The sequence below is a fragment of the Planococcus citri genome, chromosome 3 (assembly GCF_950023065.1).
Source record: "Planococcus citri chromosome 3, ihPlaCitr1.1, whole genome shotgun sequence".
Taxonomy (NCBI): Eukaryota; Metazoa; Arthropoda; class Insecta; order Hemiptera; family Pseudococcidae; genus Planococcus; species Planococcus citri.
In genome coordinates this window covers 72,840,668-72,859,863 of record NC_088679.1, presented here as the reverse complement: position 1 = coordinate 72,859,863, position 19,196 = coordinate 72,840,668, and the positions used below count along the sequence as shown (strand labels likewise).

The following is a 19,196-nucleotide window of genomic DNA, read 5'->3' as shown; positions in this document are numbered from 1 at the left end:
ACCTGAAAACTGAAACCAAAAACCCAAAACCAAATAAAAGTACTTACTAAAAAACTGTAAACCAAAAACCAAAAACCAATTATCAAAAGGTGAAAACTGAACTGAAACCAAACACCAAAAATCAATTTATTTCAGTTTTCAACCCATGTGTGACCAAAACTGTTGTTAAATCGCTGTCGTTCAAAAACATCAAATTTTGGACAGTAAAGTTTTATTTTTCAATGATGATATTATACCTATTGAATCTTAAAATGATGCATGAATGCTTATACTCAAACCTGAAGAATAATCTGATGTAAGTACCTAGATAGGTGGAAAAGTTTTCAAGTGAAATTCCTAAAAAGAAATTGGCATCTTATCAGAGTTCAATTTGAGTAAAAATATGAAATTTCTTCAATTTTTTTTTTTTTTAAATCAATGTAACATGTATACCTACCTTGAAATAAGAATCTCAACGTGGATTTTTTTCAAGTGGGAATTTTTATAAGCAATTAGTTCTCTAATATTTTAAAACTTAATTTTTCAGTTCACCAATTAAAATTTCAAGATACAATCGTTCTCATGAGCAATTTTCGAAATTTAAACGAGGGATTCTGAATATAATTTTTGAAAATTCTTCTCTCAATTAAACATAGTCAAGTTCGTGATTGAGGCGCCCTGAATAAAATTTTCCATATCAAGAGTGTGTGATGTTCATAGAGAAAAAAAATTCAAAATTTTTCATTCAGTATTTTTGAAGAAACAACTGAACTGGCGGTATAGAAAATACCAATACATATAGGAAATGATCCAGACACTCCAGACAGTACCATTACTGGACACTCCTGCTGAGGGGGGGGGGTAGAAATCAAGATACAAGATACATATATTGTAATCAATAATCAGTCCAATATTCCTATAGCAAAAAAGCGACACTTTTGGGTATTTTTTTAAAGAAAAAATGAGACTTCTCGGAATGTATTGTGAGAAAACACAATTTTTTGCGATTTTAAGTAAGAAACAAGGCTTCTGATAACTTTGAAAAAGGTGGAATTTATTGCTACCTATTTTTGGATAAACGGGCAAAACTTTAATTTTGCAGAGTTTCACCCCACTCCCCCGTATTTACGCCACTGGATCCAGACGAAAGATTGAGACATCAAAGGGGTAAGGAAAAGAAAACTGCTAGTAAAATTTACTGGATACCACTGTACTCATTCCAGTTCTGCAGTAAATAGTCAGATGTTTAATAGATTCATTATCTTTTAGTTTAGGAACTATTATATCCGGTACTTGAAAATGAGCAGATATACATATGTATTTCATTCATTACCGAATTTAAAGGAATTATTACAACGTTTGCGTGGTTCGCTACGACTTTTTCCTAGAATAGATCATTTTTATATGGTAATGAATAATCTTGTCTCTGTGTGTCCACGTTAAACAGTGTATTTAAGAAATTTTACATTGAAACATAGGAATGAATATTGTAAAACACCATAATTCAGAATTTACTGTGTTTCAATGTAGGTACTCATTACAGTGTTTTTAGGAAACAGTATCGTGATTGACTTATGATTTTTCTCAGTGGCATATTTTAGGATCGCAGCATTTTGGATCTTGATCACACGGTACTCCATCAGCCCTAACAGGTATACTGTATGCAACTAATATGATTGTGAAGAAAAATATTGCAATAAAAGTCTGAAAATAAAATTGTGAATACAAAATAAGAGATTGTCGTAACAATTTTTAGTTTTTTCATCTCGAACTGATAATAAGTATAGGTATGAATTGACTTGCCTTTGAAATGATATCCATACCTGGGTACTTACGATTAATAAGTTTGAATTGTACAACACGAAACGTAATATGTACTTTACGTAAAACACTACTAAAACTTGTTTTTATTGATCCGAATGATTATTGTTATAGAAGATATTCGTGACTGCTGATATAAATGAAAGTACTCGTATTTATTCATTTTTTTCAACTCGGCAGGTTGTCTAGTTTGTAAGATACCTAGACCTCCTCGTGAGTACTACATGCCCTAATGCACATATTTTTATCGTTTCGGAGAAATTATTGAAGTAGTAGCTGTAAACATAAACAGTATACCTACGCAGAAAAAAGTGTAAACAAAAATTTAAAAATCGAACGTTGTATTAGGTATGAATAGGTAATAGGTATGCATCATAGCCAAAAATTGTTCATAGGTACGTACTTACATAGTTGTTAGGTAGGTACCTACGTATATGCTTATCAATTTTTAAAAGACAAAATATATATGTAGTAGATCAACGTCAACAATAGTTTTCTTTCGACTGTACAGTTCTGACTAATAACACACGAGTAGGTTAGGTATCATGCAGTAGAGTCATGGCAGTACAGGAACTATGATAAAAAACTTTCCTCATATTATGTAAATGGCTACTTCTACCCTCTTTGTTGAGAAATAAAATCAAAGTTTGAGGGCCCCATGTTGATAGGTAAGTAAGGTGAATTTGCCCCCGAGAGCTTCAGGGTTGACATTTGCATGGAAGGTGGGTACTATTGAGCACCTTTCGTCAGGAAAGTTTCAGACACCCCCCCCCCTTTTCTGAAATAACAATAAAAATTATTTTCTTAGCCTCGTGTATTTTTTTATTTGAAAACAATAATTCACCCCAGAATTCATTTTTACACCCTCTGTCAGTTTTTTCAATTTTTGACCACGACCCACCTCAACATTTTTTATGAAAAAAATACATATATGTTTTTTAGAGGCCGAAAACACATTTAAAAATGGTGCAATTTATCGGCACGACAGATTAAATGATTTGAAAGACCAAAAAAAAGTTTTTTGCACGACAGATGCTAACGTCCAAAACCACTTTTTTAACGACGGGAACAGTTTTCAACCATTGCACGACAACAAAAAATTCAAGTGCACGCCAAAAAAATCAAGTGAACGCAAGCGGATAAAAGCGACGAATTTATTCACAAAACTAAAATGTTGGTTTCAAACCCATCTGAAGCCTCCTCCTCCTGTGAATTTTCCGATAAAAACTTCCTAAATAAGCTAAAAAAAAAAAAAGTAAAAATGAAATTCAGCACTTATAAAGGCACATTAGGTACATATCTTTAAATTCTTTTTGAGCCGGTTCAAATCCAAAATTTTCTAATTGGAAAATTAAAAAACAAGATGAGAGGCACGGAGTCCTTAAAGTAGCTTTTATTCACACTTGAGAATTTTTTTGCAATTTTTGTTGGCTTCCACTCCCTTTATAGTTGATACTGTTCTTTTTTTGAAAAAAAAAACCGCTGAATTCTATTTTTTGATAAAATTGAACATATTCCGGGGGGGGGGGGGGTGCAGGTAGCGCAGAAACTCGAAACTTCAGAATAAGTTCAGCCACATTGTGCTACTTTAATATGAAATTGTTTTGAATTTTGATTAAAATTCCTATTTGATAATTAGGTAGGTAACTACGTAAGTAGTTTTATCTACATACGTATTCGAGGAAACTATACAGAAGTAATAACTTCAACGTAACACACTGAAAAGTGTTACCTACTTGAATGTTCATACATTATAAAATTGAGCTTTTTGCAACGTATTGGGTACTGTTTTCAACAAACTTATTCATAAGGGTCGATCACCCAAGAAAAAAAGTCAGCAGGTCTTGAAAAAAATCGTGTTTTGAAAATTTTTTCTTCGCAAATATTTTGCAATTGGTGCCAAAATATTGAAAGACATTAGATACTTCTGAAACTGAGGAATATTCTGGAACACGCAGTGGTGCCAATTTTTTGGCCATTATTTCCAATTTCATTAACTTGAGAAAAACTGCCAATTTACGATTCTTTCAAGTTGGAAATGTTGAATAAAAAATTGGCACCGCTGGGTTTCAAAATATTTCCCCTGTTTCCAGAATGATATCTTTCTGTATTTTGGTATAACTAATGTGGAATATCTGGAAAGAAAATATGTTCAAGTTGGGCTATGCAGGATTCATCCAAAAATGAGCAATTTGCAAAATTTTCAACCCCTTAGTAGAACCCCCAAAAGTGGTCTGGATTTCGACGGAAACTTGCATAGGTCGACGACAAATCTCAAATTGACACTTTCATTTCGGACTGTGCAATTTTCCCCACAGCGGGTTGGATAAGAGCTGGTTCGAAAAAACAACGATTTTTTTGAAAATACCCCCTCTCTCTGAGGATCTATGCTTATTTCTGCTGCAGGGGTACCTCTCCTGACGTGAAACTTTTTTCTGATCGACTTTCAACTTCAAATTTCTTTGCTGAATTTGGTCAAGATCCAGCAACTTTTTTGTGGGGAGAGGGGGGTGATCCACCCAACATCTGGATCGATAGGTAGGTATCTATTTTTTATATTTTTCCCCTAAAATTTAAACGCATCAAGCAATTAACTGTTGCACATTAAAGCAGTTAAAGCATCCAATCTATAAATCTAGGCAAAAAGCGAATGCAGAAACTCTCTTGCAATCAGTGATAAGCTGGTGTCTTGTTTTGTTTGATATGACATATGAAATGGAAGGTTGAATAATCGAACTTGTAGAGGATCAAAATACTCCCACCACAAAGTAATCTTACTGGGGGGGGGGGGGATTTTCATCAAAACGCATTGTAAACCAATAAAATTAGATCTTTTTTTTCATTTTTCTTGAATAAATATGAGTTTGGGTGAATGTTTGAAGATATAAATTGAAAGTATTAAAATTTCCTATCGATTGGCATAAAGTAGGTAGGTAGGTAATATTAATTTCGTGTATACTGATGAAGGTTTTATCGAACATTTTCCCTCCTGGATTCTGTCTATTTGACAGTACATACTTCATGTAGCTATTTATACGTACGAATTAGGTACCTACATATTCTTGAAAATTCCTTCAAAAAAAGTCATGTTTGTAAAGTGGAAGTTCCTTTTTATTCAATTTTTTCCATAATATTACAAAATCAAAGCAAAGGAAAAGCATAATTTTTTCTTCTTTCCTCATCGCCTACTTACCTGGTATAGGATGTCCTGGTGGAGGTGGAGAACAAATATCAGGATCAGAACATGGTGGAATAGCATAAGCAATTGATAATATTGCAAAGATGAACATCACCATCATGATCTAAAACCAAATTTTAAAAAAATATTTAGGTACCTGGTTATTATCAAGATTTAAGAAAAATTATGTTTTAATTTTCTTCCAAATTTTTCTGCCAAAGTTGTAGGTAATAATAAATGTTTCAGTTACCTTGGAAATATACATGACTATCGCGACGTGCCACTGTACCTACGTAGTACTTGATAGTTCTGATGAAATTTTAGTTCTATTCTACTTAAATAATAATTTAGGTATGTTGTACCCATTCAAACATGTTATCAAAAAAGCTAAAATATAATGCAACTCGTCGTTATCATTTCAGAGAAAAAGTACAATTTGTGTTAATCATCCATAGGTATTATCATTTTCTTTTGAATGAAAGACGCGTTTCCTGGGTGTCAGTGATATTTTAGGTTTTTGGAATTTTATGTGTGAGTAGGTACTTATTATGAAGTGTTTTTCATACTGATAAAGTTCCATGCATTACAGATCAATTGACACATTTTGAAAAAATGAAATTTCAATAATTCTTAATTTTTTTTATTGTCAGGAAGTTGATATGAAGAGGAGTGATATTCCGAGACTCGCTTTGTCTATTTTCACAACTTTTCAGGGATAACCCGTTTTCCTTTAAACGGGTAACCTGGCTTTTTAAGCGAGTTACAACACTTTATTTGGGTGGATTTATTAATTAAATAGGTAGCCTATTATCCAAACCGGGTTATTTATTCTGAAAGGAATTCCCATCTTTAACAATGTATTTTGTGTTTTTGAATTTTTTCTAATTCGATTTTTTAAAAATTGATTAAGTAGGTAATCAAATCGATTTAATTATTATCTGATAGTGAGCGATAAGGTGGGCGGTCCTTCTGACTTATTTATGGAAAATGAAAGAACAGTGATTTGATGAAAAGTCACAGAGGGATCTAAAAAAACTGCAGGAGAAATTTTGGATATGTGGTTTTTTACCATCACTTTTCAGCCTGAGTTTCAAATTTACAAATTTAAAGTACTTACATTTTTTTTTAAAAAGTTGTATTGAAATTTTTTTGCCATAATTAATTCTTTATTGCATTTATTAATAATTAGGAGTATGAAAATTTGTTTGAATTTTTTTTCGTCTTCATAACTTACAAAAATAATACCACTTTAGACCTTATTCAAAACGATGTGTAAAATAACCTGTAGAAAAGTGAAACAATAATTTCAAAAACAGTTTTTTTACTTCCAAATGAATACACTTGATAAATGTGATCATCTGATCAATTAGATGCATAAGAAAAAAAACACTTTTTTTTGGTTTTCAATGTAAATTTTGAAATTTGAACCCCAAGTAGAAAAGTGATGGTTCAAAATATCTGGGATCCAAAATTTTTCCAGTAGTTTTTCAAGATCTCTCGCAAATTTTTATCGAATGGTGTCCTCCAATTTTTCAAAAAGAAACTAAAACTGTATTTTACTTGTATACAAACAATTTTTAATTTACCTATTTAATTTTTTACTCAAAGAAAAAGGATAAAATTGCAAGAAAAAAAAGTTGCAGAGTGCTTACTAAAGTGTTAATTAGTCGTTATACCTACTTACATGCGTAACATGGTTGTGTGGCTTTTGAAACATTTGTTTTTTGTTTTTGTTTTTTGTTTTTTTTTGGTTCAAACACATTAAAAATAGGTACGCGTACTTTAAAAGATGATGCTTTCACATAAAATGATTCGTTTTTCAAAATCACAAATAAAATATCTTTTATTTAGGTGAGGTATCATTTTATTTAATTTTGTTCACAAGAACATTAACCTGCTGAAAACAAAGGTGAAAACATTATTTTTTTCTTCTTCATTGTTACCACAACTTAGGGGTTAGGTTTGGGAGGCCTTCCTGGTGTCGGTGGAGGACAAATAACAGGGTCAGGACATGGTGGAATTGCATACGCTATTGATATTATTGCAAAGATAGATATCATAGACATAATCTGCAACAAAATTTCAAAATGCATTCATTATGAAGATTCAAGAAAACTTACCTGCATGAATTTCCTTCTTCAAACTTGTCTGCTAAAATTTCAATTGCTACTTAAAGGTACCTACCTTGAAAATAAGCATGACAATTTTGTTATTCTACTAAGTACCTAAAGTGTATGAGCCAATGTACCTGGGTAAGTGGATAGACTTGATAGCTCTCTGATACTAGGTACCTACCTATTTCAGTTCTATTCTATAACATGTAATAATTAGTTATGCATTGACAATTTTATCGAAAAAGCTAAAATATAATGTATGTAATATGTCGTTATCATTTCGAAGAAAAAAAAATAGTAATCAAGCCATTACTTTTTGTGGGTACTTCGAGTGTGCATAATATGTTCGTGTCAAAGATATACATTTATTAGGTTTTTCGAATGATTGTTGAAATACATGATGGGCTCAAGTTTACTTCTATGAATTATGTACTTCATACCATGAACTGTTCTGCGCCAGTATCAAAAGTTGTTCGTTTCTATGGGTTAGGGTACACCTTGGTGCCAATTGTGTTTTAATCGTAGGTAGGTATGGGCAATTTTGTCCATCAAATGTAAACGGAGATTTTCAATTGTTCAGAGCGCCGATTATTTTGATCAGTTGTTAGACCAATTAGGTACATTTACCCATTTTGATCTTTAAATGGAAACATTTTTCAGTTAATTGGTCTGCAGTCTGTTACATTTCACTTTTGCCCAACACCTGGAAACTCTACACAAATAAATACCAAAAAAAAAAAAAAAAAACAATGGTCATGTCTCAAAAAGTGCATGTTGTTGTCTCATTAGTTATTAGTTGATTGTATATTTGTTTTCTGTACATTTTTCAGGTACCTACCCAACTAAAATGAACAGACTAGATATAGGTACCTACCCATGTTTTCCAATTGAAAAGAAAACAATAATAATGCCTCCAATTGTCGTAGTAGTAATTAACGATATACACGGGCTGGCATTGATCGATGAGGAAATACGATGTCACATTCAATTTCTCTGAGAAAACATATTTATGATTAGAAGAAGCATTCTAATGATTTTGTCTGGAACGCACCCTCATAGCTTCCCTCAATATTTAAAAAAAAATTTCAAATTTTTAAATCGTAATTTGCAAAGATTTGAAAAAAAAATGAAATTTAAGCATTCGTTGCTGTTTACAAATTGCAGATGTAATCAACACTCCGCGTCTCAGTCAGCACAAAACTAAATTTCGACGTTGCCAATTTTCTAGTAGGCTGAAGTTTGCAACTTTGCATGGCGTCCAATGGGAAAAGTTTATTTTTTCATCGTTTTTGTTCAACTCGAAATATTGTTTGAGCACATGGATGTTTTATGAGCAAAAAATGATCTCAATTTTATGCCCTGAAATCGCAAACTTTACTTATTTGAAACTATCCCATTTATGGGGTGATAGATATGAGAGTTCAAAGTTTGGTGTGTACCAGAACTGGAATAGAATGAAATTTTAAGCAAGCATATGGGTGTTTGAGGATGGAAAATTATTAGCAATTAATCCTCTACAATTTAAGATTTTGTTCGACTCTGTAGCTTTTACTGGCCAAAAGTTATGAAAGTTGAAAGTTTGAGGTTTTAAAACTTGTTGAACCAACAAGGTCAAACAAATGCTCAAATTATAGGAAGTGAATCATATGTAGATCACTTTTGTGCTCTGAAACAACCTATTTACTGGCTCAAAATTTCATTCTATTCTAATTTAAAGATAGAGTGTGAGTGAGTGTACTCTGCACCTACACTGATCTTTGAATTTTCATATCTACTGACACGTTTAAGGGAGAGCTTCGCGATTGAAATCAAGATTGTAGTGTATTGTATCAATAATATAGATTAAGGGTAACGTACCAGTTTTTTTTTATCCCCTCATAATTCTTCTACCCACTAAGTTTTTTTTTAAAAATAAGCTAATAAAACATTTTTGAAATCTAACAATACAGCGAGGGTCAAGTGTAGACCTTGCAAAACACGATGAGGTGAAAAAACCACACTTTATAACATTTGTCTAAAATTGGTAGAATTAATAGTATATTACATACCAAGTTCAATAATGTGGGTGATTATAAACGAGTGCGAATTGCAGGACGAGCCGAAGGCGAGGACTGCAATTCGCGTACGAGTTTATAATCACCCACATTTTGGGGAGGTGGTGGATCTCCTGTTTCTGCTACAATTTTTTCCCCGTAATAATCGGACTTTGTCACCTTCCGCGTCATCCCAAACAATAGGATTCGAGCAGTGCGGCCACGTAATGAATGTTCATTATTTTCCTAGGACAATAATGTGAACATTATTTTCGTTTCATTTAGTCGCTCATAAAAACGCACTTTTCGCGTCTAGTATTGGTGGTATAATTGTGCGTTTATATGCCTGTATTGAATAAAATACTTTGCATAGCCAAATTTTTCATGTTTTCTTATGAAATTTGTAAAAAAAATTCAAGTTGCAATGCTACGGTTTTTCCAAAATACTTTTCATCGAACAACTTTTGTAAATATCTACATCATTCGATTCTAGAGCCTTTTATCTATTCACTGAACTAGTTGTTTTCTTTTAAAACCTTTGCTATCATTTTTTAAAGGGAGTAGAAAAACTATGTTACTAGTTTATTTATTTTATTTATTTATTTTATGGGTGCCATATACAGCTACTAAGGCTAGGGACACCACAACATTAAATTTGACACATTTGCATAACAAATTATAAATTATAGATTATTAAGTACATGAGCTGAGTAAGGTATGTAGTAGGTAATTTTTAAAGTAAGAAAATGTATAGTGTATGCATTTTTCCAATCAATATCCTAATTTTTTCCCAGGTAAAATGATTAAGAAACAGCTGTTGACCCCCTGAAAAGGTCATAAAAAGGCTTCAATGATGAACTATGAACTAACAATCAAAAAATCTGTAAGAAAATACCAAAACTACCTAAACCTAATTCATTCAAGGCTAGTATTAATTAAGGCATAGCGGCAACATTGCAATTTTTCTCAAAATGGGGTATTCAGAAGTACACACCAGTGTTGAAAACCGTTTGGATTTGAATTGGTTGTGATGGTTGTGGTTTTCAGAACCTTTGAAAATAAGTGGTTCTGGTTTCAGTTCTCAAAAGGTTCCCAGTTATGGCTTTGAAACGGTTTTGTTTTGGTTCCAAAAGGTACCTTTCACATTGTTCTTCCAAAATGGTTCTCAATTTTTTTCTTACTCGAACGGTTCTGGTTGTTCTTTTTGATTCTCCTTTGATGTTTTGCTGGTTCTGCTGGTGGTTCCACCAATAAGAACACCACTTCAATTGGTTCCGGTTCTCCTGGTTCTTTTTGGTTCTTACTAGTTTTCGCTCTAATTAGTGAAATAATGAAAAAACTTAAAAATTTCTGGTAGCCAGGCACTTGTTTTCAGAGTTCTATTTTACTTAGAGAAATGGCCACTTTCATAAAAAAAGTAGAAACCAAAAAAAACAAGAAAAAAGGAAACCTTACTTATAGTACTCGTAAAAACTCACAAAATGCCTATCTTACTTCGACTCATACCCACCCACTCGCAAAAAACGTTAAATTAAGGTTGCATTTTTGGGAAAGGGGACAGGGTTGGTACCAATCATTGAAAATTCAATTCGAATCACTGTTGAAAAATAAAAAAAATTTATCCATCAGCCAACCTCAACTCCAAGACACCTCAGATAATACTAAACATTTTGGTCAAAATATTAGAAATTCTTGCAAAGTTTCATGATAGGCTGTAGGTTGCATGTCACCCCTTCAAAAACCTCATAAAAACGTAATCCAACCTTTTGCCAATCATTTTTTTCAAATGAGGAGGGGGGGTACGCTTAACCAAAACATCAAGGAATGATTAACTTAGTATACTAGGAACGAAAAACAAGAAAAAACTTACATTTAGAAATAAAACAGATAACAGAAAGGTGATGAACACAAAACTAGAAGGCACTATTGAAGGAAAATTATCCATCAGCCAACCTCAACCCCAAGATACTTCAACTCCAATACCTCAAATGATACTCATAAACATTTCTGTCAAAATCAGAGTTCAGAGATGGGACGATTCAAAAATATATATATATATATATAGGCATCGCGGTAGGCTTATGAGCCAATTTTTCAAAATTTCAAAATTTTTAGAATCATTTTCAATTTCTGTTCTAATTAACTAATCGAAATTCTAATTGCACAGTCATTGAAATATATAATTTATCTGTATCAAGAAACAGAATAAAAAATTTTTGGAGAAAATTTTTTCAAAAAAATTTTAAATTTTTTGAACTATATTGAATTTTGTGAAAATTGCTTGGTTGTCAAAAAGTCTGAACCACATCAAAATTTTTGGTATCAACAGTATTCCCATAGAGCAATAAAATGCAGAAAAATCATTAGTCAAATTTATCATCATGCATACCCAATTTCAACAGGGCTTTGGGTATGCCGACCAGCACTTCCTATTCTATAGGCCTCATGTTAGTACTACATCTAGCGAACATCTCTGAGAAACATTTGGTGCGCGCAGCTAACTTTGACAAAACTAGTTTGAAACAGGTGGCTCACTTGTTATGTAACTTTAGCCTTTACGAAGTGAGCCAGGCTGGTAAACCTACTGGTTCACTTCTTATGCAAGATTAACCCATACATGGGTTCATAAGTGTGCTGTCGTGAACATATATATATATATCAGGAACCTTTAGAACAGATTCCTGAAAAGGAGTTCTGGTTGTTCTTCATGAACAGCAATGGAACCTTTTTCTGGTTCAGTGGTTCTTATACTAGTGGTCTTTTCCAAAAAAAAAACCTCAATTGGTACTAAACGGTTCCCAATTTGTTTGAATTAATGGTTCTTGGAACCTTTTGAATTTAGTGGTTCTTTTGGTACTTCTCTTTTCCAAATTTTGAAACGGTTCTGATGGTTCTGGTTCCCATTTCACCTGACCTAAAAAAAGCGGTTGTGGTGGTTCCAAACGGTTTTCAACACTGGTACACACATTTTATTTTAATTCAACGCAGTATTTATGATGAGAGGATATTAGCTACAAAATTGAACAATGAAAAAGAAAGAGATCTGAACATGAAAAAACGTCACGTTGACAAAAAATATCAAGAAAATAATCATCGAATCTACAAAAATTGGCATTTTTGGATTTGGGAAAAAAAGGAATACTTATGGAGGTCATGAAAATCTTGAAACTAAATAAGTGTACTTACTTACTCACCTATCTCTGGTGTAAGGAATTTACATTTTTCGTGCCTTTTCTCTAATCTGCGGTGACAACTGTATAGAGGAGTCAATTTTGAATTTTGAAGTACATACCTGTATTATAAATGTTATAATGAAATCTTGCAAAAGCATAACAAATAGATCAAGAAGTTTATGGTACATTTTCTATGTTTAGAAACCAGATTTTTAATAAGTTTCAATTATTTTATGATTACCTAATTAATAATTTTTATTCTGAAATGATTATTTGTGGGTTTAAACCGCAGACATCTTTCAAAAAATAGGAGGGTAAAAAAAATATGCTAGTCGAGTTTTAAGCAAACATTGATCTCCTGAGGCCACCCAAATCAAGTTTTGGACTTGACAAATATCGAATTTTAATGAAAAATGAACGCTGATTTCAACGAGCTACTCGGTTCTCCTTTACAATAGCCTAATAATGGTGATGAGTGATTTTGAAAAATGTCCTTAGGGGGTAAAAAAACTGGAACGTTACCCCTACTCTTCACTTCTGAAATTTTGGAAAAATATATACGACCAAAAAAAGTTTTCAAAATTTGTTTCATTCTGCCAGTAAATAATAATAAATATATGTAAAGGTTGGATTGGTTTCGTCTGAAAAAAAAACAAATTCAAGCACTCATTTTAATTTCTCGTTGTTGTTTACAAATTGCAGGCTGATGTGATACGAAGTACAGCGATCAGAAAAATTATGTATTTGGAAAATTCTCATCTCAAAAATTGAAACATTACTGTCTACGTGTGTTTAGGTATAGTCTATGCCTGCGACAACTTTCGGCTGAATATAAAAATCAAATATTTGAATATACGTGGATTTTCTGTCACCGTCGTAGGAATATTTATGTGTTGTTTTCGTTTTTGTTTCTTCATCTTGCTACATACATATACCTATCTGCATCTACGATACACATACCTATACCTACACCTAGATACTCTAACATACTTACCTACACTTCTCATACTATTCTCACCTTACGGCATAAAAACGTGAAGAATTGTACACGATATTCTCGATTTCGTCGGTGTACGTATGTTTTCCACGTTGGAATATTTGTCGATAAATTTTTCATCGCGTTTCGACATTCGCATACATCGAGACCGAGAGACCAAGAGTGAGAGAGAAACAAGCACACGCGAAAAGAATAGCGACCTGGTTGGTGGGAGGATGGTGAGAAGAGAAAGAAAATAAAGAAAAAGAGAAGTCGTTTTCTGTATACACTGCGATGATGGAGGCTTATATTACAAATAAGATTCTTTTCGCATTACATTATAGTGTAGCAGTCGTGTCAATATTTTTTATTCTTCTAGTCAACCGCTATGCAAATATGTCGACATTTGTATTCGAAAGGCGTTTCTGGTTTAGAAATTGTTGCTAACGTATGCTGCATTCGAAATCGTCGTTGCGAGACACACACGAATGTACTAAGTGTATTACTTCTTTCTTACTTATATTCCGAAGCTCTTTTTTTTTTGCATCTCCCTCCTCGAACTTCTTCTCTGATGCTTCAGTTGTTGTGCTCCTGCTCCTGCTCCTGCTCCTGTAGTATAGCATGCTTCTAGTGTGTACATGAAGATGTTATATTGGGGATGTGTAGGTACGTACAGTATAAGAAAGAACGCAACGGTCAAAGCTACCCGAAAGACAAATGATACAGACGCATTTATTTTCGAAAAACAGTTCTCTCGTGCTTACTCGTAGGTTGTGTGGTTCCCTTTCTCTATACCCTTTGATACCCACTTACTAACTTATCCAAACCTTAGTGGATTTTTAAGTAGGTATATGTAGATGCAACCTGCTAGACGTCCAGTCGAAAGGATCACCTCTCAGCTATTGCAAATGCTGCATCACTAATCGTCTAAATATACAACGTCACGTATCTAGACGGTTGCAGCAGCACCGTAGAACACTCTAGCATGTCTGTTGAGTTGTTGGTACGAATTTATAAAGAAAAATGAAACGTCGTTGTGGCAATAAATCTCCATTTCGGTCATTACTGCTGCAGCAAAGGGACTATACATGGTTGAAGAATCCAGAAGGGAGGTTTAAACTAAACTAAGGGTATATGGTATATTAAACCACGTGTATATGCTTATTAGACACGTATGAAAGGAAAAGACAAATGCCAGCGTACCATAAGGATCTCGATATGCATATGGAGTAAAAATAGAACAAAAACTGTATCGTCATTTTTCTCGTGTGTTTTTTTGTTTGCCTCGAAGATACAAGAGTACGATATCGCGGTGGAATTTGCAAATTAATATTTCAACTTCGTAACACGAAAACACTATTTAGATTGGAAATAAGGTTTTTTTTAAGCTATTTTTACACATTATCCATCGAAGCGAATTTTCTTCTTGGAATCGATTCGAATGTGTTTGTGTTTTTAAATGCGTCTATCAAGGCCTTTTTATATACGTACGAAGAGACAGAGAGAGGGTATACACAGCCTCATCTCTCCATATCGTCGATATATTCTTTTTTTTCTCTCCGTTTCTTTCTTCGCATCTCTTCTTTAACCGAGTGTTATAAAGCGACAGATGCTTTCTGGTTTAGAATACAGCTCTATATGCCTCTCGGTTGCAAATACGTATAAACGGATAAATTGCGACGGAGTTTTCCAAGTGGTAGACTTTTTTTTTTTTTTGGTTTTTTGCAATATTAGAATGCCTTCGGGGGTCTTAGGATGGATATTTTCCAGAGTATTATTAGTTCTCGGCACGGTATATTTGTGGGCGCAAATGGGAGATGAAAGGAGAGTAGAGAAAACAGAGTCGAGTTTGATTGGTCGATGAAGGGAATTTTTTATCGAGCGAATGTTTTGTACAACCTACAAAAGAATGGTAATTAATAATTTTTCCCAAATGGAGAATTTTAATTTTAACTACGAACAAAGTTAATTAAATTATTTTTAAGAGGTTGAAAAAATTCCGAAGCGAAATAAGTGTAGTAGTGTGAGTAAGTAAAGTGGCGCGAAAAACGTCGAATATTTGCGAAATTTTCCGCAAGTTTATTCCCTCGTGTAATAATGTTCACGCGCGACGAAACTTTTTAGTTGTGGAAATTTCGCCGCTTGCCTGTATACTTTTTGCGATATTGAAGCAGCGCGAAATGGGTATAGTTTCTAAATTTTTACACGGTTCGGTGACATTGCCGAAGCGACGTTGATCTTTCTTTCGTCCTTCGTGATGTTGGCATGTTTCGTTCTTTTTCGTTGCCCCGTTTATGTATTTTATGTAGGTAGTGCCTAAGATACTATGATATCGTCAGGCTGTCGTCTTCTGGGATTAAGTGAACTATTGAAAATTTTCATTGCCACGGTTGATATTAATTTTTAAATCACGTCTGGATGATTTTAATTTTGGCGAAGTTTGGCTAATGGAGTCGTCAATTTTTTTGAGGGAGGGGGGGGGGAATATGGAGGTCATGAACATTTTTTTAAGTAAATAAATATACTTACTTACTTACCTATTTATGTTGGAAAAAATTTATATCCACGCAAGTTTCGATTTTGTGTTGCCACAAGACCACTTTTTGATGAACAGTAAGGTGTTCTTGATTTTATAACGTCTTAGAGTACCTATATTTGTTTTCAAGAGGAAAGTAGGTATCTAGTCAATTTTTTTGATTGTGGGAGGAGAGGAACAGAGGAGATTTCAAAATGTAAAATTTCGTCTTTGAAAAGTACCTACTAAATGTTTGTGAAGTTTTGTCAAAGTGTGCTAAAAACTTTCCCACGTGGGAATTTTCTGGGAAATTTTTTTGTTAGCGAGGATTTTTTTAAAGCAGCGTAATATACCCACTCAAAACACGATAATTTTACGTTTGTTTTTTTTGTTGGAAATTTTGGTACTTGAAGAATTTTACGAAAACAATTTATGGCTATATCTGTTCAATGTCTATACTGAACACGTCAAAGGCAAGGATTTTATCAATTTTTGGCCACACTGTCGGGAATTTCCGCTTTGTAAATTTTTTTTGAATAGGTAGCTAAATGAAACAACGTAAAACGTTTCTGAGAGTCTGTCATAAAATCTACATCGAATGGGTGCATAATGAATTACTTACTTGAAATTGAGCTGGAAATATGCTCAAATAGTCCAAAACTATCAATGCAGGAGTATCCTGGCAATTTTTTAATTTTTGAAAAATATGAGAATGTCTAAGCTGTAAAGCGTGAAATTTATTTTGAAAATTGCTTTATGTATAATCGAATATTGAGGTGGATCGCAAAAAAAAATCGAAGGATTTTGATGAAATTCAGTAAAAACCTTCAACTCGAGTTGAAGGAAAACAAAAGAAATGTGAGCTCCGGAGATGCCCCTGGAAGGGAAGATATGGGATCTTAAAAAAAAAAAAAAAAAAAAAAAAGCATCAGGTTTTTAAAAAGTGATGGTTTTTTTTCTCTAGTCCCTACCCAAAAAAGATACCTAGGTAGTACCTATTTGAGATCCTGCGTCAACCAAGGACATTGCTATCCAAATCCAAGACAACTTTTGGGTTTTCACTGAGTACCTAGTTGAAAATTTACACATCACTTACTTGTATTTTTGGATGAATTTGTGTTTCGAAAAAAATTTTCCCAGAATATTTCGCACCAATTAAACCGAAACATCGAAAGAAATCATTTTCCTGAAACTGGGGAAATATTTTGGAATACAGTGGTGCCAATTTTTTTGTCATTATTGTCAATTTAAAAATAGGTACCGACATTTTTTATAAGTTTTTGGCTATTTATCTCGATTTGAGAATTTTTGCGCCGGTCTGAAAAGAACTGAAGACTCGAGAAGACACTCACAGCGTTCATTTCATTTTGCAAAATTTATTTCTCAATTTTTGACGAATTTTTAAAATTTTTAATTTGGTCAATTCTCATGAAAAAAATCAAAATTTGATCAAATTGACGTAAAATGCTGAAATCTAATTTATGCAAGTAATAAGTATCCTACTTCGGACCTCCTCAATCGATTGATGACGGTTCAAGTCGTTCTGAAGCCTCCAGCGGATTTTCAAATTTTCCAGTTTTTGAAAATGTGCCAAAATCGAGAAATGAATTCCAGCAACTAAAATTCTAGTCAGTGGTGCTTTTTGGGGTCCTCTTTCGACTCCCTCTCGTTCGTTCCAAAAAAAATGTTGAGCAAGTTCTAGAATACCAAATATAATATGTACCTAGTACCTACCTATTAAAATATAAATTGAAACCTGCAGAAACGAGTAGAAAATTTTCACTGAAAATCGATGAAATGAGGTCACACTGACAGTTAATCAGCTCAATTTGTAAGCGCTGAATTTTCATGTTGAATTTTTTTGTAGACATTTTTCAAGAACTGGATAAGACCAAAAATTTGTTGGATGCTTCTGAACTGAGTGAAACCACCATCAATGGATTCTGAAAGTTGAAAATAGGAAATTCATAGGTATACCAAATTTCAACTTTCCACGACAATTACCTACTTAATCAAAACGATGATTTCTATATGGAAATTGAGCCAGAGACTCTAGTTCAGTAGGTAAGCATGGTGATTTGTGGCCTTTTACATGAATTCTAATTTTCGCGTCATTTTTCGTACCACTCTTGAGTCATAAAAGTTTTCAAAAATGGACGAGAAATGGAATAAATAAATCAGAATCATTAAAAATTCAGAAATTCCTCAAAAATTCATCTGATAGAGTGGTTCTTTGAAAAACTGTCGACTAATTTCATCATACAACAATTTTTTCTCATTTTATGTTTGTTCAGAGAAGTCACAAAAAAACAAGTAAGCAGGTAACACTAATTTAAATAAAAAGAAAGACATTACGAACCGATGTAGGTACTTACATTTTCAACTTATGGTCAATATTATTTAAATATGTACAAACAATTTTCTATTATGAAAATAAACTTATTAATTGGCCCAAAATAATTAAAAATAAAGCACCTGCTCACTCGTGATGAAATGAATCTGATTTGTGTAGAATGAAAACCATGAGCTTTAGAACAGAAGATGGAATAGTAGTTCATTCAGGTAGCCCATCCTTTTGCTGAGGGGCAGTCGTGGCCAATCGGACAGCGTGGGAGGCACTGTATTTCTACCAACAGTGATACTACAAGGAAAAGTATCAACATTGTAACCTGTAATAAAAATTTTGGTTTGTAAAAAATCACTGCAAATTAATTTTCTGAAGCCATAAGAAATTTCACCTTGGAAACAGTTGACATGATGTTCAAAATTTAAACATTAAAGCATAGGTAGGTACTGCTAACTTGACTGATTGAAGGCAATTGACTGCCTAGGTTATTTATATTGAATCATGAATGAGAGATTACGAGTTGGAATGAGGGGAGGGGGATTTGACAATCGCTCAATTCTCAAAAATCTACGGGGTATTTTCACATAACTAGATATTTTAATCTAAAATAATGTTTACGAGTGAGCGGACTGATAAATGAAATTACTTACTTACTTTCGGTTGCTTTTTTGTAGGTATTTTACTGCCTGCGTCATCAATTTTTGTTCGAATTTGCGAACCATGTTTTCGATGAAACTTGAAATCTAACAAAGTCTCCACTATTTCTAACAAATCGTTTATTAACAAGTTCATCTTCTGTTTTCGAACTAATTGTTTATGCATGAATTGATTCATTTCGCAGTGAATTGTTCGTGGACGTATTAATAATTCATTTAAGGGAATCATTCATGAACGAATTGATTAATTTTTTGAAGGAACCATTCGCGAACGAATACCTAGATTCATTTTTAGCGAATCATTCGCCAACGAATTGATCAATTCTTTAATTTATGAATCAATTCGTTCGTGAAGGAGTCACTTATACGAATCGATTCGTTCGCGAATGATTCACCAAAAATTA

General features: G+C 33.2%; 2 long non-coding RNA genes across 3 annotated transcripts; both read right to left on the bottom strand.

The window, feature by feature from the left end:
- Positions 1-1,412: 1,412 nt before the first annotated feature.
- Positions 1,413-4,984, bottom strand: LOC135839029 (uncharacterized). The gene is made up of 2 exons (XR_010557526.1): positions 1,783-4,984; positions 1,413-1,683 (listed from the first exon to the last, which is right to left on the bottom strand). It is a non-coding gene; the product is annotated as an uncharacterized LOC135839029 (long non-coding RNA).
- A 12,501-nt stretch (positions 4,985-17,485) lies between these two features.
- On the bottom strand, positions 17,486-18,617 carry LOC135839027 (uncharacterized). Of its 2 annotated transcripts, XR_010557524.1 has the most exons (3): positions 18,528-18,617; positions 18,265-18,458; positions 17,486-17,732 (listed from the first exon to the last, which is right to left on the bottom strand). It is a non-coding gene; the product is annotated as an uncharacterized LOC135839027 (long non-coding RNA). The 2 variants fall into 2 exon arrangements; XR_010557525.1 differs by lacking the exon at positions 17,486-17,732 and having other exon boundaries at positions 18,146-18,458.
- Positions 18,618-19,196: the final 579 nt, after the last annotated feature.